The sequence below is a fragment of the Neopsephotus bourkii genome, unplaced genomic scaffold (genome assembly GCF_033783945.1).
Source record: "Neopsephotus bourkii isolate Nb327-2 ecotype Australia unplaced genomic scaffold, CSIRO-AGI_Nbou_v1 NB_998, whole genome shotgun sequence".
NCBI classification, from domain to species: Eukaryota; Metazoa; Chordata; class Aves; order Psittaciformes; family Psittacidae; genus Neopsephotus; species Neopsephotus bourkii.
The window spans coordinates 4050141-4073452 of NW_026901490.1; the positions used below are offsets into that span (position 1 = coordinate 4050141).

General features: G+C 36.2%; 1 long non-coding RNA gene across 1 annotated transcript in view; it reads left to right on the top strand.

Annotated features, from left to right (window-relative positions):
• The window catches only part of LOC133215760 (uncharacterized), a 249182-nt gene extending 227272 nt beyond the window's left edge, over nt 1-21910 (top strand). Inside the window, exons 2-3 of the long non-coding RNA XR_009726484.1 lie at nt 19218-19327; nt 21830-21910. This is a non-coding gene — a long non-coding RNA (uncharacterized LOC133215760). The remainder of the gene's footprint in view (nt 1-19217; nt 19328-21829) is intronic.
• The last annotated feature ends 1402 nt before the right edge of the window (nt 21911-23312 follow it).

Sequence of the window (23312 nt, forward strand, 5' to 3'; positions counted from 1 at the left end):
TTTGAGCTTTCGAGCGGTGTAGTGAGTTCATGAATTGTCCAACATTTCCACACAATGAATACTACCTGCATTAAGGCACAAACCTAGTACAATGCACAAATATGAATTTGACTTTGACCACATCAGTTGACTCTTTGAATGTATCTTCAACAGGTCTGGTTATCGAATAAGATTTTTCCTGGTTTGCTCCTCTAATTTCCATTGAATTACCTGAGCTATAAGCAAATGACAACAATAAGCAGAAAAGGTCCAACAGCTGCATGCAGTGCTATTGTTCTTGAGAGGTATTTTAACTTCCTTCAAATGTAAGGGCAACAAATCACTCAAAGTCCATATTTTCATCTAATCTCAGCACTTTAGACTTGTGGATGCTGATATGCCAGAAAAAAATTTTCCTCTTTTGGGTCAAGATGGTCATCAGACATCTGGAACTGCTTCCCTAGTCTCACCCATTATATAAATGAGATGTACTATTCGTTATGTTTCATCTACTGATACTAATACATTAATGTGGATGTTACAGTTTGAGCTCCTGAGAAGGAATTGGCTTCACATCACTCACTGGCTTGAGATCGTATCCCATGACTTTTAATGGCCTTGTGGCATTTAAGGTCACTTGACTTTTAATAAAACAGATTTCTGTGATATCAGTAAAATGGTAGTTGCCCCTTCTGATTTCCTTATCTTTCTTCTTTTCTTCCCAATAAATTATAGTATTTCAGAGCACTACATATCTCATTTGTTCTATAAAACTAATTTCTTAATTTATGTTTTGCTTTAGTTCATAGAATCATAGAAGAGTTAGGGTTGGAAAGGGCCTTAATATCTTCATGCCTTTTTACTGTTTGAGAATAAAATAGTTGAAAAGTTCTTACTCTATCCTAATGTAGGAGGATAGCAAGATTTAAAATGCCAGGGAATTTGTTAACAGAATTAGCAAGTTTTAGACAGGAGCTGAAAAACAGTTCTGTTCAGTATTTCAACTGTCTTTGATATCCGATATTTTATATGAGACAAAATCAGCGTGGTAATATCATACCTGTGTAAACAGTCCTTAGTCACTCAAGCAAGTAAGTTGAAATCAATGTGTAAATGAGCATTATGACTCTGTCCTTGAAAATCATAGTTTGAAAGTGCTGCAAAATTATTTATGAACTACTTTGCAGGATTAGCCCTGTCAGCATGAGACAGCAGACTTTGATGGAAAAAGTAGGCATATTCCAGTCCAGTAACATTTAACTTTTTAAAGAAGACTTGCTACATGTTAAGGATTTAATATGCTTGCTCACTATTCCAAATCATCTACAGTATAAAAGAGCAAAGAAAAGTGTGGAGGGCAATTAAAAACTGTCATTTAGCATGGATAATTTAAACATTATTTTCCCGTATTAAAAAAGTTCTTGCCAAATTCCAAAAGGAAACGAACTTTAAATGCAATATAAGCTTCCAGTGAGCTTTATGCAGAGAACCATCTGACTAGAAAATTAACCAAAATGTTTTTTTTTAAGTTATGGAAATGTATTGCAATCAGTCAAGAAAAGTAAAACATGCAGTTGTATTGAGTGAGGTAAACATGCATGCTATTAATAAACAATTTCAAAATGGCAATGTTTTTCTTATTCTAGTAACCCTTGGGTACCTAAGCAATTGCAGGGTCTTGAGCAGGACTAATTAAATGAGAGGGGACAACAAGATGGGATTCCAACAATTATTTCTTTGAAGATAATATGTTTGTTAGAATATCTCAGTTCATTTTATCATGAGGCACATTTAACAAAAATACGTGTAACAATTTTCAAAATAAAGGAACTAGCTGGATCTAAATTTGTCCATGCTAAGGTTGGTTCATCAGATCGTAAATGATCACATGTAGCAACGTTTTGGGATTAGAAGAGGTATAAATATTATTTTCCTCTTTTGGGTTATTTTCTTGTTATGTATCTGTATTTCCCATCTGGAAACAAACTGTGATGTTTTGCCTCAAAATAAAATGGAGACAAAAATTTATTAACAGACATTTATTTGCATTTTTAGTTTACGACCCAAAATGAGAATGATTGAAAAAAATTCTGCAAGAAATTATCCCCTTTCACATCCTGGAAGAAAATCTCCTCACTGATATAATCAACTGTAAACAGATTCAGAGAAACTCCAGGAACAATCTTGCCAAAATGTTTTCAAGTTGACAAGCAAGTATTCTTTATTGCAGAGCCGGGAGACAAGGCTGATAGATCCTCCCAACGTGTATCCCTGTATTGCTACACAAGCCATCCTTATATAGTCAATGGGCATATATATACATAGCCATGAGGCTACGCATGAATTACATCATTTTCCAGAAAGTTTCCTGCATGAATACAAAAATGTGATGGTGGTCTTTGAGGGTCGTTTACTTCTTTCAACAATCTTCATAACTTCTGGCAGTCTTTGAAGCACCAGCTTAATTAACATTACAGACATAGCAATCATCCTGTCCTTCTACTTATCAGCTAGTTTAAATGCACCCATAGAATCATAGAATAGTTATGGTTGGAAAGGACATTAAGATCATCAAGTTCCAACCCCCCTGCTATGGGCAGGGACACCTCACACTAAACCATGTCACCAAAGGCCTCATCCAACCTGGTCTTGAACACTGCCAGGGATGAAGCATTCACAATCTCCCTGCGCAACCTATTCCAGTGCCTCACCACCCTAACAAGAAAGAATTTCCTCCTTATAGCCAATCTAAACTTCCCCTCTTTAAGTTTGAACCTGTTACCCCTTGTCTTGTCACTACAGTCCCTAGTGAAGAGTCCATCCCCAGCATCCCTATAGGCCCCCTTCAGATACTGGAAGGCTGCTATGAGGTCTCCATGCAGCCTTCTCTTCTCCAGGCTCAACAGCCCCAACTTTCTCAGCCTATCTTCATATGGAAGGTGCTCCAGTCCCCTGATCATCCTCATGGGCCTCCTCTGGACTTGTTCCAACAGTTCCATGCCTTTTTTATCTTGAGGACACCAGAACTGTACACAATACTCCAGGTGCAGTCTCACGAGAGCATAGGGACAGGATCACCTCCTTTGACCTGCTTTGACCTGGACATCTGCTAGTCCCAGATACTCCCCAGGTCCTGTTTTTCTTACATCTTTTGTACTAAGGTCATAAGGTCCTAAAACTATATCAATTACAAGCGTTTACCTTCATGCACCTCAGTTATTTTCCATTTCAAAGCCATCAAACTTAACGTTACTTAGAACTGATTCCACTTATTTACAAAGTTTTATATTCCATTTTGTGCTTTTGTGCCTCCTTGTCTCAAAACAAACTACACAATGAGATTATTCTGTAGGACTAGCTCCCTTCTGCCCTATAGTTAATTTAAGGATGGATTAGATGCTGGCATTTTTTATTTATTCAGCACACCCATATTTCTTCACACCAATCTTCAACAGTGAGAGAGAGATTAGCAAACATACTTGTTCTTGTTTGGTAAAGAGGGGTTTTCTTGAATTTTAGCTCTGCTATTCTTTATCTGCTTTTTCACAGTATTGCTGCACATTGTTATTTTCATGCCTTCTGAATTCAGTCACAAGGGTGGCATTTAGCTTCATGTCTAAAGTATCAAATTCAGTATTGTTCTTTACTCAGCATACCCTATTTAGACTTTGTCTGTGTGGCAGTATATGATATGCACTTGCTACCTGCAGCAATATCTAGTTACAAACACAGTTCTCCTCCCACGGTGCGCCGGAGACTTTTGAGCAAACTATGCTTTAACACTGGCATCAAATGAGCTTGCAAAATTTAAAGCAGAATTTGTTTCAGAGTTTTTCAAGGGAAAAATGATGCTGGTTTTATTGCTGTTGTTTACTATATTGTTATTCACTGATGCTAAATGTCATGTATGAAAAGCCACTGGTACAAATTACCAGTTTAATTAGAATTGCAAAGATATCTTGTAATTATGCTCTTGTTATAGTCAGCTGCAAAAATCTGCTACAGATCCAAATGAAATAAGAAATAAAGTAAAAGGAAACTATTCTAAATAGATTCTTCACAGCTTTCCTATTAAAATATACAGATTAATTCTTGACTGGAACATTTTATAGAGCAACACATGCATAAAATCACAAGATTACTAAATAACCACTGCACAACTGGAAGGAAACAGGCTAGTAACACATTAGTTTCAAAGCATGCTAATTTGCTCAGAACTAAGCTAACAGCTTTGAACTTCTGCAGCAAGTGCAGTTTGCAAAGTCAGATTAATCTCACTGGATTCAAGTCTGTATTGTACTTGTTAGCAAAGACAAACATTTATTAATTCAGATTCAGCTTTTAAGTTAGGTATGAGCCAGACGTTTGAGAACTTGGACATTATTTCAGCTGTGCAAATGGAATCAGCTTTTCCATTCTGCAATATACTGTGAATTGATTGCATGTGTGCCAGTAACCATAGTGGGTACAGGAAACAAAAGCACCATTTTGTACATCCCAGCTGTGTACCCCAGTTTTATACCTGCTTTCTGTGCAGGATGGGCTGTTTTGGTCTGTATTAGAAGTAGAGAATCAAGTATCAGCATCCTTTGAATCTTGAGCATTCCCCATGCCAAAATGTGGGTTTGTCTCCAAACTCTGGATACTGGATAGTGGGCTGAGAGTAATGCTTGAAAGTGACATAGTCAGAAGCAGGCTGCTTTGGTTCCTCAGGTGAGTAAGTGAATTATTTTTTAGTATTTCTGTATATTTATTTATTCTGTCAGGTTATAAACAATATCCAGGAATGAGCCATAGTGGAGGCATTACAGTATCTGTATTTGTGAAATTATGGTATGATTTTAGTTATCTGTGTTAATAGATTTGAATGAAGATGGACAATTTTACAACACCAGTTACAGAGAAGAGGGGTTTTGTCTAGTAAGAAGGATTAACGAAAAACAATTTTATAGCAGAAAAATTAAAAGTCTTGTAATTTTAAAAGTCTTAAAATTTTGTAAAAATCTATCTGCTTTTTTTTTTTTCCTATATGCATGATAATGGTGGAAATATTCAATTTAAAAAGAAAATGAAAAAAGTAAGTGTGCAAGTATGGGTATGAAGATCTCTCAAGAGCTGTCTGAATTGCTGATTCTATATAAAGACAGACTAGATAGGGAAAGAGGTTTGTGAATCAAACAAATACTGAAGAAGGTCCTAACCTCTGCCTGCAAGCTCAGAATCAATGAAACAGGGCTGTGTATCTACACAGCAGCTTATGGTCAGATTTTGAAAACCACCAGAGAGTATGTACTGGACTTAAGAAAACACCCTGAAATCATACTGATGTCTTTCTGGGGCAAGGCAAGTTTTACATTTTCAGAGCTATTAGTCTGCTCAGAGCAGTGCTATGCTTAAAATATGGTAAATGAGTGGCTATTATGTGAATAAGGGTCTCTACTTTCTGAGAATATGTGTCTCTAACTTGGTTTTGGCTCTCATCTTGGTTTTCTAACTTAAGTACAGATTTCTAATGAGGTTGACATATGTTGTAATTGGTGCACTTGCTACTAATAACAATTGCTAAATCTATCTGGTCTTCTTCCAGAAACCAAATTTTAAAGAAACTTCTGACGAAACATCTCATGGTTCGTGGAGCAGAACCTCTGTAGAGGGAAGGACAGGGCTGGCTTCTCTTTCCAGAGAAAACAGTCTTTCAAAGTCATTTGTCCAGGAATCATCTGGGAGATGTAAGTCTCTTACTGCAAAAACACAGATGTTGGGTCTGAAAATTAATTCTGTGTCTTTGTTTGTTACCTTCTGGAATGGAATTAAGCTAGTACCCTGAAGACTGCTCTGTGTAAAGAATAGCCTGTTTTCTTATTTGCTGGTATGTTCTTCCCTCATCAACAACCACATAGTGTGAAAATGAAGCATGTCCTCCTGCTTCAGTAATGCTGATATTCACTGATGCTCCTGCTTTCATGGAGTTGCAGGTGAAGATCTGGCTGTCTAGAAATCTCTGGCAGGCATACCAGTTCCTCTTCACCTTTTGCTCAAACAAAGCCATGTATACAATATAAAGGCAATTTCAAATGTCTGAACTGTGTTAATCAACATCAGTACACATCCCAGCAGCTTAAGCAAATATTTTTTTTCAGTACATGACTCATTGCTGCAGGTGAGCAGTGCCTGAGAATGTACTGTCAGAACTGCCCCGAGACAGAGAGGTGCAGAGAATGCCCCACTTTGAAAATACCTCATTCTCCTTCTTTGCAAACAGTACTAAACTGTAGATTATTAGCAGCATAAAATCCAGACAGGGGATTTCAAGCTGCTGACATTGTGGCATTGAATATACAGAGCTCATCAGCAAGATGCCAGAAGCAATCTGAAGCAACCTTCACAAGTACTGCCCACCCCCAACCCCCCACCACATCTAATAACTACATATTCAGAGCATCATTGGATGCGCAACCTCCCAAGGTTATTGAATAACAATCCTGTTTCTGCTAATAGTAGGTACTTCTAGTTCTCTTATAATTAGTCACCACGGAGTTTCTATAAAGGTTACTGGGTTCAAAGTTATTGCTGTGATTTGTTTTAAGGAGGAAGGAAAACACACACAGACACACACACATAAAGAAGCAGAAATTATCCTTCTACCACTCATTAGCAATAGTCACAGTTACCTCCGGCATTTTCTGTGTACACTGAGGGCCTTTTATGCTCTGCATCCTCTGAGTGATTGTTGTGCTGGGAGAGGCTGGGACCTGAACATCTGCAGCTCCCATAAAGCCAATTAAGTCAGTTCACTCTGCATGATCTGCAACAGCCACCTGACTTAAACACACCAGATATTCCTGGGTCTAGTGGGGAAAACATTAAATATTTCTTCCAGCAGACAATGTGACAGTGCTACCTGCTGCGGGGGTGCAAGCCTGTTCTCTCAACACTGTAAACTGCAAATAGCTGGTGAGAGCAGCAGTCCTCCTTAATCAGTGGTGATCTTTCTCATTTATTTGATTTTAAATAAAAGTTTCACAACTTTGCCCAGTGATTCAACAATGGTGGGGTCAGCAAGCTGGCATGACATCAGATTGATCACATCTGATTTTAGACTTCTCCCTAAAGGTCAAAGGCATGGAGTGTGAATAGATAAACAATCTCATCAATGATATCTTTTATTTTCCAGGCTGATGATCAATAAGTCAGATTGCTAGCACACTGTGGTGTGTGGCTAAAACAGGTTTTAATACCCATAAAGACAGCTGTGTCTGCAACATGGGAAGCTTACATTTTAGTTTAAATATTTTTGAGGATGAATACTGAAATGACAGATTCCATAGTGATTTACTGAACACTGAGCACTGAAAGCCATAGCCAAAGCCACACAGACCGGGTTTGGGTCCCAACTGGTCTATTCTCTCACTGCTGAATAAAAGTAGAGCTCAGTTCTGGCATTCTATAGAAATCTGACAAAAATGTTCTGGCTGAGGGGATATGTGCGTGCTTCCTTTGAATGCTCAGATCCATGCAAACATACCAGCATCCGTCTGCCACTGCCTTCGCATTCACCAATGACTGCACCACTTGCATTTTAACACAGAGATCCTCTGCAGAGTTTGCCTAAGAAGCACATAGTGTATCTGGAAATTAGTTCAATTAATCTCTCTTCTGGTCCTTCCAAAGTCTGAGAAAGAACCAAAAAGTAAAATTTATGGCTGAACATCAGGAAACACACAAGATCTTTTTTTCCAATCAGGTAAGGCTCAGTGTTTTCAATGTTTTCTGTTTGCCATGTGGATAAACACGAAGTTATCCAAACACTAACGATGCATAGCTCTGGAATAACGTAATTTGTTTTCTAAAACAACCTTAAACAACCACACATTTTCCCTGTAGATAAGTCGAGTTTCTTTTCCTGTAGTGTTTCATTACTAATGAGACTATTTCTTCCCTAAACAGCAAAAATTAAACTGTTAGTACGTACTGTAAAACTCTCACCTCACTTTTGCTAAGCTAAACAAGTGTATTTACAATTCTCAAATGGAAAGCTTATTAAAGCCACTCTCAGCAACCTATATATTTCTGTCATTTCAGACACAAACTTCTTTTCTCATTGCCTAAATCTACATTTTTGCTTCAAAGGCTGCTATTTTGTATTCAGTTCCAGCATGCTCAGCTATTGTTTCCCCTATCGCATTGTTATCAGATGTTCTGCAGGTTGACGGTTATTGTCCTGTGCCAAGAAAAAAATGAAGTCAGCAGAGTTACATGAGCTTTTTCCGTGGCTAGCATGCATGATATCATCCTAATGAGTGTATCATTCAACAGTCTTCTTACCTCGTTTCCAGGCTTGATTTAAGATACAGTTTTAAAACACAGAATTGTGTGTGACATTCTGTTCTTTAGTTCAGTAATAATTCTAAAAGTTACATATTGCTGAGGCTGCTTGTGATTCATTAAACCAATGTTCATGCTACTGGCAAATGACCTGTGTCCTATGAATGGATATAAAAAGTAGAAAGAAGCCATCTTGATTTTAAGTGACACTGGAAAGATAAAATTTGTGCATAAAACTTGAGGAAAACTTAGTATTCATCATTGCTTTAGTATTCAGAAACATTTTCATTTTGTATTTCATCATCTTAGACAATGTTTGTGGATTTCTTCATCTTTCTTTAATTCCTTTTATTTTTTGTCACTGGGTGAATTTATTTTTTTTTTCTCTGACATGACAATGCAGTGTTCTAACATGCTACTATATGTATGCAGCTCCTCTGCAGGAAGAAATAACGTGTTTGTGCATCTTCAGGCATGCATGATTATTTGATTAATTTTAAATACATAATTTAGACAACAAATGTTACATTATTTAGCTCTATATGTCTGTTTTGTATTTCTATATTAATTTTTTTTGTGTGTATATATATATATACACACAGACTGTGATCTTTGAACAATACTATTTTTCTGTTCATGGCATTTATCACTATGTATGTGATTAGAAACTTGATGGGGATTTTTTTGTGTTTTTTTTTTTTTTCCTTTTTTAATTAAAATATATGCTACATACTGTCTGGAAGCTAAAAGGCATTATGGAAACATTTAGTAATTTGAATACCAAAATAGAGTTATTTATTGTCAGTAATAAAAGTTAGAAGATGATTTTTCAACAAAGACTGTGTTTACCCAAAATCAAAAAAAAAACCTCAGAAACCCAACAAAAAATAAACATTCATATGCTTTCACTAAAATAAGACTTTTTTTTTTAGACACAAAATTACTGGTATTAAGAAATGTCTAAGAAGAATATGTATCAGCTCTGCTATATTTTCTGTGCATATTAGCAGAGAAGGCAAAATATCTGGGAGTATTATTTCTGCTCATTCTTCTACAGAGAAAAGAGTTTTTTTCATTCTAAAAACTATTTAGATTTTGAAAAATCTTGGAATGAAGATGGTAAAAAGTAGCAAGTGGAGTAGAGAAATTAGAAGTTTTAATCTTCAACTCAAAGCAGCTCCAGTCTGAAATTCTTAACATAATAGTTGTAATTTTAGATAAACTGTAGAGATTAAACATTTCAGAATTATCAGTTTATTTCATTTTATTGACCAAGTAATTTGATAGCTTACTTTTTTTTAGTATTTTTCTTTGTCTTTGGTTTCATTGTGTAACTCAATATGAAAGGACATGAACAGCATTAAAAACGTGAAGTATACTTCTCTTTCTGCTCTAAAATTAAATTTCACTTTTGCATGTGTATAACCTGAGTAGAAACCTACCTCAGTTAAACTTCTTTCCTTCGACAGTGTAAGTACTCCTCTACTATTCTGTCCAAAATAGTAATTAATTAGGCATACATCTAAAGACCAGTTTAATAAATGTGAAGCGTGAATGTCCTTATATATTAGGAATCATATCCCACATTTAATATAATTAGAATGACAAGATATGTTACCACATGATTACTTGCTAATGTTACCATTACACTTAAGGTATAAATAAATATGCATCATAGTGGAATGATGGAAGCTGCACTTACTGAATTTAAAGTTATCACTGTTTATAACTTTCATAACTGAGTATGCCAATCAAATTTAGTTTGAATATGTGAATCCTGTCTTTGTTAAAAATTCTTATTAAATAGTTTTTGAAAACACCCCCAAATTTTGCTGTTTTGTTGTTGCAATTTCTTTGAATAATAGTTTTCTTTGATAAATAGCCATGGGAAATTAACATTTTCTAACCTGAATGGCAATCGCATAATTTTTAATTGTGGGTAAAGGACATTAAAGGAAGAACTAAAAAAAAAGGAGGAAGCTGCAAAAAGTGTCTACTGGACAAGCATGAGAAAGTTTTGTTTGGTTTTTTTTTTTGTTTACTTTTTCTGTGAATTAAAATAAGAATTTAATTTTGAAAATCACAAACTATTTCCTATAAATTAACAGAATACTGCTGTTAACACACTGTTTTTTAAGAAATTTTGAATTCTGAAATGTAAATGAAAATCATAGAATAGTTAGGGTTGGAAAAGACCTAAAGATCATCTAGTTCCAACCCCCCTGCCATGGGCAGGAATGCCTCCCACTAAACCATGTCAGTCAAGGCACTGTCCAGCCTGACCTTGAACGCCGCCAGGGATGAAGCATTCACAACTTCCTTGGGCAACCCATTCCAGTGCCCCACCACCCTTACAGTAAATTCTTAAAGTAAGTTCAAATAGGGTTCTAAATTAAAAAGAAAAATGAAATTCAGCTTTAAAACAGTGAATCTTTCTGAAATGGAGCATTAAAAATATTAAATGTTGACATAGAAACTTCAGATATTGCACATTTTTTCCCTATTTTTCAGAATAAATAGTCAATATTTTTTTCTTCAAGATCACTTTCTGTTTAAAGGGCTGTAGAGGATTTCTAAGAAAAGACTGATCAAAACCTTAGCATATACATTCACAGGCAATGCAGGCTGGAAGACAGATAAGAGGCCCCCCCCACTCTTTCTCCTTTAGTTCTATCAGGGCTCTCAGGGCACCCGTAGGGACAACAGCCCTGGTGAGCCTCCAGGACCTTCTGGGCACTCATTTTGGGTGAGACTACAGTACATTAGATGGGGAAAAACATAAGGAAGTGGAACAATATTACTCATGCAAGAACTGTATCCTTTGCCCTCAGACACAGAAAATGGGCTTTAGCCTATTTTATTTATTACTGTAATATTAGCCCTAGGCACCTCAGGGACTATTTCTTGCAGACTATTTCTTTTGGGCACTTTGCAGAGGAAGTAATACCAAGTGTGTTGAAGTCAGATGACAGTCATCTGGCCTAGATGACTTTCAAGACAACAGCGAAAAACCTTACAGCTTCAAGTCCGAGCCCTCTCTTCTGAGACAGAGCATTAGTTAATAAAAAAATAAAAAAAAAAAAATACAAAAGAAGAAACACCTCTTGCTGTTTAGGATTCATCAGCATGTGTAGTTTTCCTGACTTCATTTTTGGCATAGAAGTAGGCTACAGAGTACAGCACGAGGTTGTGCTGGAAGTGGAAATCAAAGAGCAGCACAGATCTTTGCTTTGTCATGGACTTTGCCCACCAGGAACACACATGAAGATACATGGGCTTACTATGGGGGAGTAGAAAAAATGTATTTGCTATTCCACAGCTACTTTGATCAAATGCACTTCCGAAGACTGAGCAATGGCAATGAACTCCTGCTGTCATAATCCTTGGAAAACACTTTCAAGCAAACTGCAGATTTGCAGGAGCTTCTTTATTAGACACTTAACTGCTTTTAAATATTTTCCTGATGAAACCTTTCCTTCTCAAATGATTGTAATATGAAAGAGTTTGTATTTGACAATGCAGAACTGCAGAGAGGCAATGGTTGGCATGAATCTTGCTGTACCAATAATGTTTATCAGCATGTTCTATCGTACTATGATTGTGCACTTTTGAGAATTTATTCCAAACTGAGTGACATTTGCTACTGTTCTAAGCCTACAGCAATCCATATGATGCGACAGTGTTTGCTTGCCTAACATCTTTAGAGAGGTTTGGACACTTGTTTCAAGATATGACTACTGTACTGGGGGGAAAGAGGAGATAAAGGAGAATGTCTGCATGACAGATTTTTATAATTAATTCAGTTCTTCAGCCATGTAAGTAAGAGATCAGAAGTGGTGAAAAGTACATTTTCATATATGTTTTACGTATCCTTACTATAAAACCAGCGCTTGCTACTGGTTTTTCTGTTTTCTCCTCAATCCTAATCAAACCTTTACAAAATTCTGGCCCTATTCCATAACAATCATCTGGCAGATAGTACTTATAAATAGTGAAAGGCAAAGAACATGAGGTAAAAAGTAAGGGTGTACTCCAACACAGGGCAGTATATTCTGGGAATAAATAGAATTTTATGTTCTGATATTGAGATAAGAAGTTGAATTTTTAAGACTTCCCATTGAACATTTTTTTCAATAGTAGAAATTTTGCTTTAAGAGTGCAATTTTATGGTGCTAATACCCAGAAAAATCCTGGCAAATTTTCAGTGTTTAACCATAGTGTTTAACTTAAGTGTGACATAATTAGATTCCTACAAATAGTAAACATGCATCTTTAGAATTTGAAACAACCTTTGGAATCACTTTGCATTAAGACAGGTGAATCAATCTTTCCTCCACTGGTGGCTGCTGAAGGTGTGTTAAATGCTAAAATATAAATGAGGTACATTGGATTATTAGTCCTTACAGTATTTTCTGGTAGAATAGTAGGTTAATTTGCTTAGCCTCTCAGGCTCTCCCTGCACTAATTATGGTAGTAAAACCTGCTTTTGAGCACTAGTTTTCATACTACTTTTCTTAATTTCTTTATTCAATAAAGAATTCAAAATCAAGATTTGCTGCATTGTGATCTATGCTTCACATCAAATTATTTAAGAATACCCTAATTTCCTTTCTGGACTTCAATTAAGAAATATAGAATACTTCACGCACACATTATCTTTCATATCAAAGTGTTCATAAAACACTTTGCAAATGCCATTCTGTTGACTTATGCAGTTATCAATCCTGTCTTAATCTTATTTAGGTAAAATTTGATATGGGTATGCTATGCTGAGGGCTTTCACAATGCTTGCTGTTCTCAGACCTAGTTTAACTCTTTTAGGACCTTTAACAACCAACTACTTTGATCTTTAACTCTCTGAACTGTTCACTAACTACTCATTCCCTAGAAAGGGTGAAGACACAGAAGACTTACACTGATTAACACCTTACTAAAAGTACTAGCTGTTAACAGGTCAAATCACTGTCACAAGGAGCTATGGAGATATTTTATAATGATTGTTCGTCTTGCTATAATGAAGTCTACGGTGGAAAGCAGTGAAAAAAAGAGATTAAAATGCAGTTAAACATGTACAACTGAATCACATTCTCTCTTTTTTTTTCCTACAGCAAATACAGAAATAAAGGTAAATATAGTAATACAGGTCATGCAGGTGAGCTGATTAAAATGAGTATCTTCTTCAGTCTCACATGAAGATAATTAAGGAGTGCCAACCTTTACTATCTTTGCGTAAATCACTTTGAGGAAACTAATTTCCTTGACCTTCAAACAGGCTGCCTAATACTTAAAAGGCTAAAGTAGTTATTCAAGCACCTTTGATAAAGGATAAAAATGATCATGCTCATAGGCTGTTATCTCTTTTCAAAGTTAGGTACGCAACGGTGTAGTTTCACAATCAGTTTAAACCAGATTAAGCTGGCAGGGCTGCCAAAAGAAGCAGTCCCACTGTTCTTCATCTCTATTTCTCCCTTGTGTCAGTACATGCATTTACCTTTGTTTAAACTAAACAGTTGGGGTTTTGCCATGTTAGTTTTAAGCATGATCAGTTCTCTGCCCTGGTTCACTGTGCAGCTGTACAAAGCTTCCTCAGGGAGGGGGAAGATAGCAGGGAGGTGAAAGGGGAGTGGTAGAAACACTTCTCTTGGCATTAGTACCAGATGCTGCCGCTGCAAATTGATTGTGAAATTATAGCGTAAGATGCAATAGGTTGCCTGCTTCTATTGATTACAGATGAGACCTCACTGACTGACCTGGACTATAGGGGAGTAGAAACTACCTAAAAAATGCCTGTATAGATTAGCTGAAAAGACTGGCTTTAAATTTTTATTTATTTATTTTTTTGGCATAAAAATTGGTTTCTTAATTAAAAGGAGATAATTTTATTTTCTTTTCTTTTTCCTTATTTAGAATATTTTATTATATTTTATAGAATAGGTCCAAACATGCTGTATACACAAACCTAAAGAGGGTAGTTGTTTAATAGCTATCAAAGAACAAAAACCATTCATTTTCAAAATACTAACTATTATACGTATTGTACTTTAATTGTGCACAAGAGAACTAAATACACAGTTTAAGTCATATAGAAATATGGGAGAACTAGACCCACAATATATCTGACCTACAGTTTCTAAAAAAGGCTTGAGTCATTTGGGATTTGTATGGCCTGATAAAAAAAAAAAGAAAAAAAAATAAAAGGGAAAAGTAATAAACTGTAATAGGAATCATGTTTCTGTTCTGTTGCCAGAAGGGATTATAATATTTTGAGTACTATGTACCTCTCAGAATGACAATTGGGCATGAAAAAGGAGGGGGAACAAACAGCATGGGAAAGGGAGCAAAACAAACATGCGTTTCTTTTTATATCTTACAATGTTACTGACTTGAAGGGGCTCATTTAATACGACAAATAAATCTTTCATCTTTTAGCCCACAAAACAGTGAAAACCGTCAGACTACTGGCACAGTATTTTTAGGAGAAGAATGGGGAGAGGGGAATCTCCTACAGCCTCCACTTGGTTTGGAAACATTTTAGATTAATTTTCCAGAAATACAGTATGGTGTTGGGAGTTTAATTTACTTCTTTACCCTCTAAAGACTGTACAGTAAATTTCCTCTGCCTATAACAAATGCTACTTAGTACAGTAGAGTTCATCCAGCTCCAGGGCAGAATTCCTCCACCATTTAAGGGACTGATGACCAAGTTATGCAGGAGACTCTGCCTCCAGCAGTCTTTTACATTGCTGCAGTTCCTTAGTATTTGTAGTGGGTAACTTAGCCTCCATTTAAAGACTACATCTGCTATGAGAAAGACTGGTCCCATGGATGGACTTACGTTTTCCATGGAAATTTGCTGTCAACAGGCCAGAACACTAGTGAAATTCACAGTCTGCCACACATGAAAAACCCAATGAACTTTTTAAGGTTGACCTTCACTCATATCTTAAACAAAATCTGTCTGGAAGCAATCGATAAAGCCAGGCAATGAGTCTGGACAGCAGAAAGGTAAAAAATGTAACAATACAGATAGCACTGTTTTGTTTTAGATTTTAACTTAATTTTTAGATAATCTTAAAGCATGAACTTCAGGCAGTAGGCAAATATGAGATTGGTTGAATTAGCTTGGATAAGATCTGAATTGTCTTTTTAGTCCACTTGTTCTGTGCTACAATAGGTCCTTTCCTGGTTATAGGCATGAACATTATTCATGGCCTCTGAAACATTCCACTCTCAAGCAATATCACCAGCTCAGTCTATTCAGGAATTCAAGAATTCTTTCAGGGAAATATTTTCTTCAAACCATGTTTTGGAAATTCGATTCTCAGGGAATAACAGTCCTGGCTGAGTGTTTGGTTTTGAAGTTATGATGAGGGGAAGCCAAAACCCCAAATCTGAACCAGATTCTTCTAACTTCACCTCCCAGTGGAGAAAACAGTCCCCATGTATCCAAATTATAGCAATATCAATTATTATAATCTGCTTGATTTCAACTGGGTTTAATTATGACTAGGTTTAGAATTTAGGTTTTCATCTTCCATGAGATTTCTGATTGTATTTAAGCAAAGACTTCTCCAATTAATTGTAACAGGAAAATAGCTGTTGTCTGAATAAGAAAATTATTTTTCTTCACTCTAACAGATTCTCTCATACCTTTCTTAATATTAAGGTCCACATTTTTTTTTGTCTCAAATATAAGAACTTATAAGTACACAACTGAGAAGTAGTCACTCTACTTAAGGTCTTCCTGTAATCTCCTTGCAGTCTATTTGTATAGACTACAGTCTATATGTGCCTTCCATTCTATTTTTCATCTAAGCCTTGATGTCCTCATTTTAAAATACACAGAAATATTTGGGGTATTATGCCAATTAAAAACTGAATATGTCTCACCTGATTATACTGAACAAAAAAAATAAAAGAAGTTGAGCATGCTTTTTGAATCAAAATTAGTTAACTAGCTTGATTTAGTTAACTAGCTTGACCAAGTTAACTTACCTGAATATTTGGCTGGTGAAAGAATCCGAGGGAGAAAATTAAGTGACAAAACTTGAAAAAAAAAAATTAGAAGTTAATATATATGAAAAAAATCAGTACCCAGGTGACAGAAGCCGAGATGGTGAAGAAGGTCATGTCACATCTTTAAGATGAAAAGATAAAGAAAAAAAATTAAAGAAAAAGGGTGTGGGAATTTCCTAGATGATAATTCAAAGGCAAAAATATTAAACATAAAATGAATGGATATAATCAAGGAAAATAAACTAAAAGCCTGAGTCAAGTGGAAATAGTGCCCTGAAATTAGACCCATATGTGAGAAAAGGATGGAATAAATGCAAGCTAAAGAAGCACTTCTTTTTACAAGATATATGGGAAACTGAGTCTTATTCCTGAAAAAAAAAAAAAAAAAAAGCAGAGTGCAACAGAAGGATGAGAAAGAGCAAATAAATAAATTAAAAGGCAAAAGTGCAGCTTTTTTTTTGTCCGTTAGTGTCAACACATAGTGTTGCGTTGCAATAGAATAGAACAGCACACTTGTCACTACCATATACAACCAGTTTATCAGCATCAAAGAGTAAAATATTCAAAGGCACACAGCCTGGATATAGACACAGACAAATCCAAAAAGCCAGCAACAACAGAATTATGGACAGGAAAAACACATTTAGATGTTTTCAGTATACATTCCACTTCTTCTTGGTGTCAATTACAGAGGCAATATGTGGAGAAGAGGAGCTTCTCAAACTTGGGTGGTATGTGGCTTTTTGCAAATAGCATGTTTTCATGCTACCCAATGTTTTCATTTTTGCCCAGTAAGCAGGACAGATGAAGAATCATTTGGAATATGTAAGTGGCCAAAAGATGGGTGAATGTGGAATACTGAAGGGGAACTAAGATAAACAAATTTAATAATTGCAAATAAGCATATACGAAAGAACCTTGTTCAACTAAGCAAAAACCTGGAACTACAAACAACAAACAAAAAACACCAGAGTTTTCCCACTGATATTAGATGTCATCAGTATTTAGCTCAGAAAGGTTCCCTTTTCCATAGGGCACAAAGTTAAAAAGATTTTTAGACAGCTGAGCTAGATAAAAGCAATGGAAAGTGCCACGGCAGAATAGGAATGGACAAGTACAAGATTAAGTGGCTTGATTAAATGTAGATAACACAAATACAGAACAAATAATGAGTAATGCTCAGGGTTTTTTTAAAAGACAGCTCATAAAAGTACAGACAGTTAAAAACTATGAAAGTGCTATATTATGCACATAAATGGCATTCACAATCCACAGGAGAGGAAGCAGAAGGAGGTTTTAAAACAGGCAAAGAAGCACACTGAGAATTCAGACAGACATCTTGAAAGGAGCGATGTCAGAAACAACAAAAATATCTCAGGCCTGGTTTGTTTTCCTTCTCCAACATGATGGTAAAATGAAAAGCTTACATTTTCACGAGGTGGACAGAGCAATCAGGACTGTTAAGGTGATAATGTCGTTTAAACAATCTTCATTGAAATTTCCAGTTCTAAATGTGTTTTGCTTCTGCCTTATAGGAAGTACAAAAATTATGTAAATAAATGGTTGAAACTGAATGGTCAGAGGACGCAAGGGGTTTAGAAGAAAAGGCACCACTATAATTGCTTTATCTCTGCCACAGGTACTTAGTGCCTGGTTTTGGTAAAACATGTGAAGTTATCTGGGAACTTTGATTCAATTCATTAGCAGACTTACTACAGCCAAGAAGTCAATAAAGCACAGAGCAAACTATCTTTTCCAGAGGCAGAAAGGGGACAGGCTTGTGAAAATGGACTCATACACACACCACTAGAAAAGTTCACAGTATCACTACTCTAAGATCACGTCTGCACTGTTCATTAATGTAATAACGATGTATCCCTGTATTTATCAGAACAAAATGTAGGCAATAAAGACTTGTCAAGAGTCCCCTACATAATTTCAACCTTTGGGCTGAGCAGGGGCAACAGCAATGACAATGCAAGTTCTAACCTACTGCATTTGAGCCCAGCACATATTTACTGTGTCTGTTCTATGCAGTAAGAAGTTGGTACATACATACTTCTGACATGCAGTAAGCATTTTCCAGTTCATAGGTGGAGAAACAAAACTTGATCTTCCTTATATCTAACCTGAATTTCCCGTTTAAGTTTAAACCCATTACTTTTTGTCCTGTTGCTACAGTCCCTGATGAAGAGTCCCCCTCCAGCATCCTTGCAGGCCTCCTTCAGATACTAGAAGGCTGCTATGAGGTCTCCACACAGTCTTCTCTTCTCCAGGCTGAACAGCCCCAACTTTCTCAGCCTCTCTTCGTACGAGAGGTGCACCAGTCCCCTGATCATCCTTGTGGTCCTCCTTTGGACTTGTTCCAACAGCTCCATGTCATTATGTTGAGGGCACGAGAACTTCAGTATGTTCCATATATTCTTGGTCTTTTACAATAGCAGCAAATCAGATACTTGTTGTAAAATATTTAATATATAAAAATATTTAATATATAAAAATATTTAATACATACAATATAAAATTTAATTTTTAAAATATTTGTTATACATACTTCTTGCTGAATTGGTCATGCTTTGTTGCAAATCTTCTCGTGTCTTGAAACATTTTTTTGGTCATGAAAGTTTGTAATTTAAAATCACTGGATGGTCATACTTGAAATTAAAACTTTAACAGATTTTTTAATTCTTAATATTAAAACCATGGGGGGAAAGATATTTAAGTATAATTTTGAATACCTACCTATTTATGTTTATAGTATTAAGCTAATCATGCAATATTTTACACATGCCATTTTTTTCGTTTAAGCAAACCTTAAAGATTACCTTGACTTTCAAGTACAGTTTACTGATTACCACCCATGCCACACTCAAACAAAGTGAAAAAGCATTCCATAGGTCTTCCTCATCCAGAACCATAAAGACTACAAAGAAAGTAAGAACATTTCCCTGGCAAACCTGCTGGTGATGCACAGGGTAGAACTGACATTTACTTTGGTTTTGAGCAGGTGATGTGCATGCCTTCACACTGGCAGCAGAAAAACTTTCAAGTTAGAGATGAACTAAGGAGCTCAAAACTGGATGCAGTAAATATGAAATAAGAAAATAACTCCTCTGGAATACTTTCATGACCATAAATATGTTTCATATGACTTAGAACTCACATAATTCCACAGAGTCACACAAAAATGAGGTGCTTTATTTAAACTTGTACCAAAATCTTCCAAGTTTAACTTCTGTTTATTACAGTTCACACAGCTGTGTTTTAACATTAACCTGCAAAAACACAGCACAGACACAGATATAAATGCAAAAATAAGAGTGCTCCTAGCTCTAGCAGAAACACTGTGAGCTCTATAGACAGCACATGGCTTGAAAAGCAGGCAGGGCTGTTGAACACTTTCATGCTAGGTAGCTTAGCTGTTTTGTTTTGGTTTGGTTTGAGTTTTTCCTGACATATAGTTCTCTGATTAGTGCATCACCTCACAAAGTGCACAATTCTTCCATGTTATCTTCCAGAACACTGCTATTTTGGGGTATTTACCGGAAGTATGGAAAGCCATGTGTCATCACCCTGCTTCTACAAAACCCCACCAGGCCTTTATAGTCCATTACCTAACATGTGACTAGAATTAATGGTGCACAACTTGATGTCTTTTTTAGAATTTATCAGAAATTATAGGATCTAATTATGTGTAGATAGTGTGCATGTTTGACAAGCGCACAGAAACCAAACAGCAACAAAATCCTAAAGAAAGTTTTATTTCACTTTATCTAGAGAGACTTTCCCTCATTTTATATAATTTCTCTGTTCAGAGTTATTAGTATTTTAACACATTATTCAATCCCACTTGGAGATTTTAATCATACATAATAATATTCTGTGAATCTTTTTAATCTCAGTATAGTTTATAGTGGAAATTTGATGACTAGAAAATTCTATGTTAGTGTTTTATGAGAGCTGAAGATTTTTCATAGCTATTTGCAGCTACTTGGAGTTCCAGTGATTTAAAGCTACATATGACATAAAGCTACATAAGCATCTAAGACCGATTGTCTTAACCACTGAACCTCAGTGACATTCCAAATCAGCGGTTTTGTACGCCTAAACGAAAACTGGTTTTCCCTGAACTTTCTTCCTGACAATTGATGTATTTATCCTCACGGTTTCCTCTGAGACTGGCAAATGCTATACATTCCCATTTTACTGATGAGGAAATGCAGCATAAAGATCAAATATCTTGTCCAACATCAGGCAGTCTATGGCAAAACTATGAACTCTGAATCCCAGGATACCACTGTAGTTATCGGACCACTCTTCAATTTTCACAGAACTACCCCCACTGTCAAATATCAGCTTTAAACTTGTTGACTTTTGAAATTACTTGTCGCTTAAAAATGACAATGTGTGAAATGCCTTACAATATTGGGAAAATTGGATGTTATTCAATTTTCATCAAGGTGAAATGAAAGCCCTGAAATATGAAAATGACAGCATTTCCCTCTGGTGGCTTTCCCAATATTTCATAGTGTCAGTAACAGAAAAATTTTTCCTTCAGCTTTTCACTTTCAGACTATTCTTACCATACAGTTTCATTTCTCTCACTGACCCATTTTTATTTTCTTTCCAAATAAAACTTATTTCTTGCACTCTTACTTCACACAAAAGAAAAAAAAAAAAAAAGGAAGAGAAAGATGGAAGAAAAATTTTATCAGTTGTTTTCAAATTCTAACTCATTTGAGCAAATTTGTTCCCAACCCTCATACAGTTAAAAAAAAAACCACAAACAACCACAAAAAACCACCCCACCAAAAAAAACCCCACCCCCAGAAAACAAACCAAAACAATCAAAGACTTCTTTCCAATCCTCTTCTACCACTATATAAAAGCATTTTGGCATCCTTAAAGCATCCTAACTTTCAGGAAAAAAATCACTGTAATTGACAAGACCAGCCTTCTTCAGGTTCCTAAAGTTGTAAAAAAACCTAAAAAGAAATTAAGAATAAAAATCCATATGTCTCCATAATTTAGGTTTCATCTTTTGCTTTATGAATTAAAAATATACCAGTAAAATGCAAAGTTGTTTTTTTTTTTTTTTTGGCATGTATAAGATAAAATAGAGTTGGGGACTTTTTATGAATTTCAAGATGTGAGTAATGCCAAAAGCAAAAAAGACTTTACAAAGAGATGATGCTGAAAGCTTGGTTGTTAGCTGTTGCTGAGGTTTTGGTTGCTTTTTCTTTTTTTTTCTTTTTTTTTTAATAATATTAGTGTTATTTAAAAATTTCAAAAGAATTCAAAATGGATTGTTTTTCTAGCAACATGAAATTGCTAATCATCAACAGATCAAGATGATAACAACTAATTCTTCCCAGGAACTTCATCCACCTTTATTGCTGTTGAATCAACAGATTTCTAACTCAACAGATTTTCCTCTGAATCCATAACACTGTCTTCTGTGCAAACCAACCACCAACCAATGCTTTTTTCCTTTTATTTTTCACTACAGAGAGGAGAGATGGACTGATTTAACAATAACATGATGACTCAAAGAACTCTGCATACCAGTCTGTTGTAATGTAAGTATTTCTTCTTCATGCTACTTTTCCTCTATGGAGTGTGCTCTTAGAGATAAAAGTGCTTTATTATGGCAATGAGCTTGGTTAGGTTTCGGAATCAGTCTGGATAGGTTTGACAGGAATATCAGCATCTTCAGAAGCACAAGTTAAAGTCTATATTCTATTATTTTTCTGGAAGCCTATAAGCAATTATAGTAACTGTGTATTAGCCTTTACTAATACCTTTTCTACACAGATCACACATATATTAGACAGATTGCAGAGAATGTAGGGAAATAGGAGTTCATTATGTTTAGAGTCTATGTATCTTTCCACTTTGGCTTTTAAACTTACAAAGTGGAGGAAGAAATGAGTCAATGACAAAACCAAAGACAGAAAATGGTTCCACAAGAAAGATCCACAGGAATCACCTGATAATGACCATTCATATTCAAATTTAACTGACTGGTGGGATGAGAATCTGGTGGTTTTTAATGTTACTTCTTAATACTCTCAGTATGAAGTCTAACCATGACAAGCTCAAGGTCCTACACCTGGGTCAGTGCAATCCCAGGCACAGCTACAGGTTGGGCAGACAAGAGATTCAGAGCAGCCCTGTGGAGAAGGACTTGGGGGTGTTGGTCGATGAGAAAATGAACATGAGCCAGCAGGGTGCACTGGCAGCCCAGAAAGCCAACCGTATCCTGGGCTGCATCAAAAGGAGAATGACTAGCAGGAGGTTATCCTGCCCCTCTACTCTCTTCTCGTAAGACCTCACTTGGAGTACTGTGTACAGTTCTGGTGTCCTCAACATAAAAAGGACATGGAACTGTTGGAACAAGTCCAGAGGAGGGCCACAAGGATGATCAGGGGACTGGAGCACCTCCCATATGAAGATCAGCTGAGAAAGTTGGGGCTGTTCAGCCTGGAGAAGAGAAGGCTGAGTGGAGACCTTATAGCAGCCTTCCAGTACCTGAAGGGGGCCTACAAGGATGCTGGGGAGGGACTCTTCACTAGGGACTGTAGTGATAGGACAAGGGGTAACAGGTTCAAACTTAAACAGGGGAAGTTTAGATTGGATATAAGGAAGAAGTTCTTTACTGTGAGGGTGGTGAGGCACTGGAATGGGTTGCCCAAGGAAGCTGTGAATGCTCTATCACTGGTGGTGTTCAAGGCCAGGTTGGACAGAGTCTTGGGTGAGATGGTTTAGTGTGAGGTGTCCCTGCCCATGGCAGTGGGGTTGGAGCTAGATCATCTTAAGGTCTTTTCCAACCCTAACTATTTGATGATTCTATGGCTCTATGGATGTCATGTAACACTCGAGGTGACTCAGAAAAGTCAGGAACAGGGATCAAGTTAATAACTGCTATTGGTATAGCACAGAAGACAATCTCAATGGTTTACTGTTCAGCAAGTACAAGTAATTTGTCCATA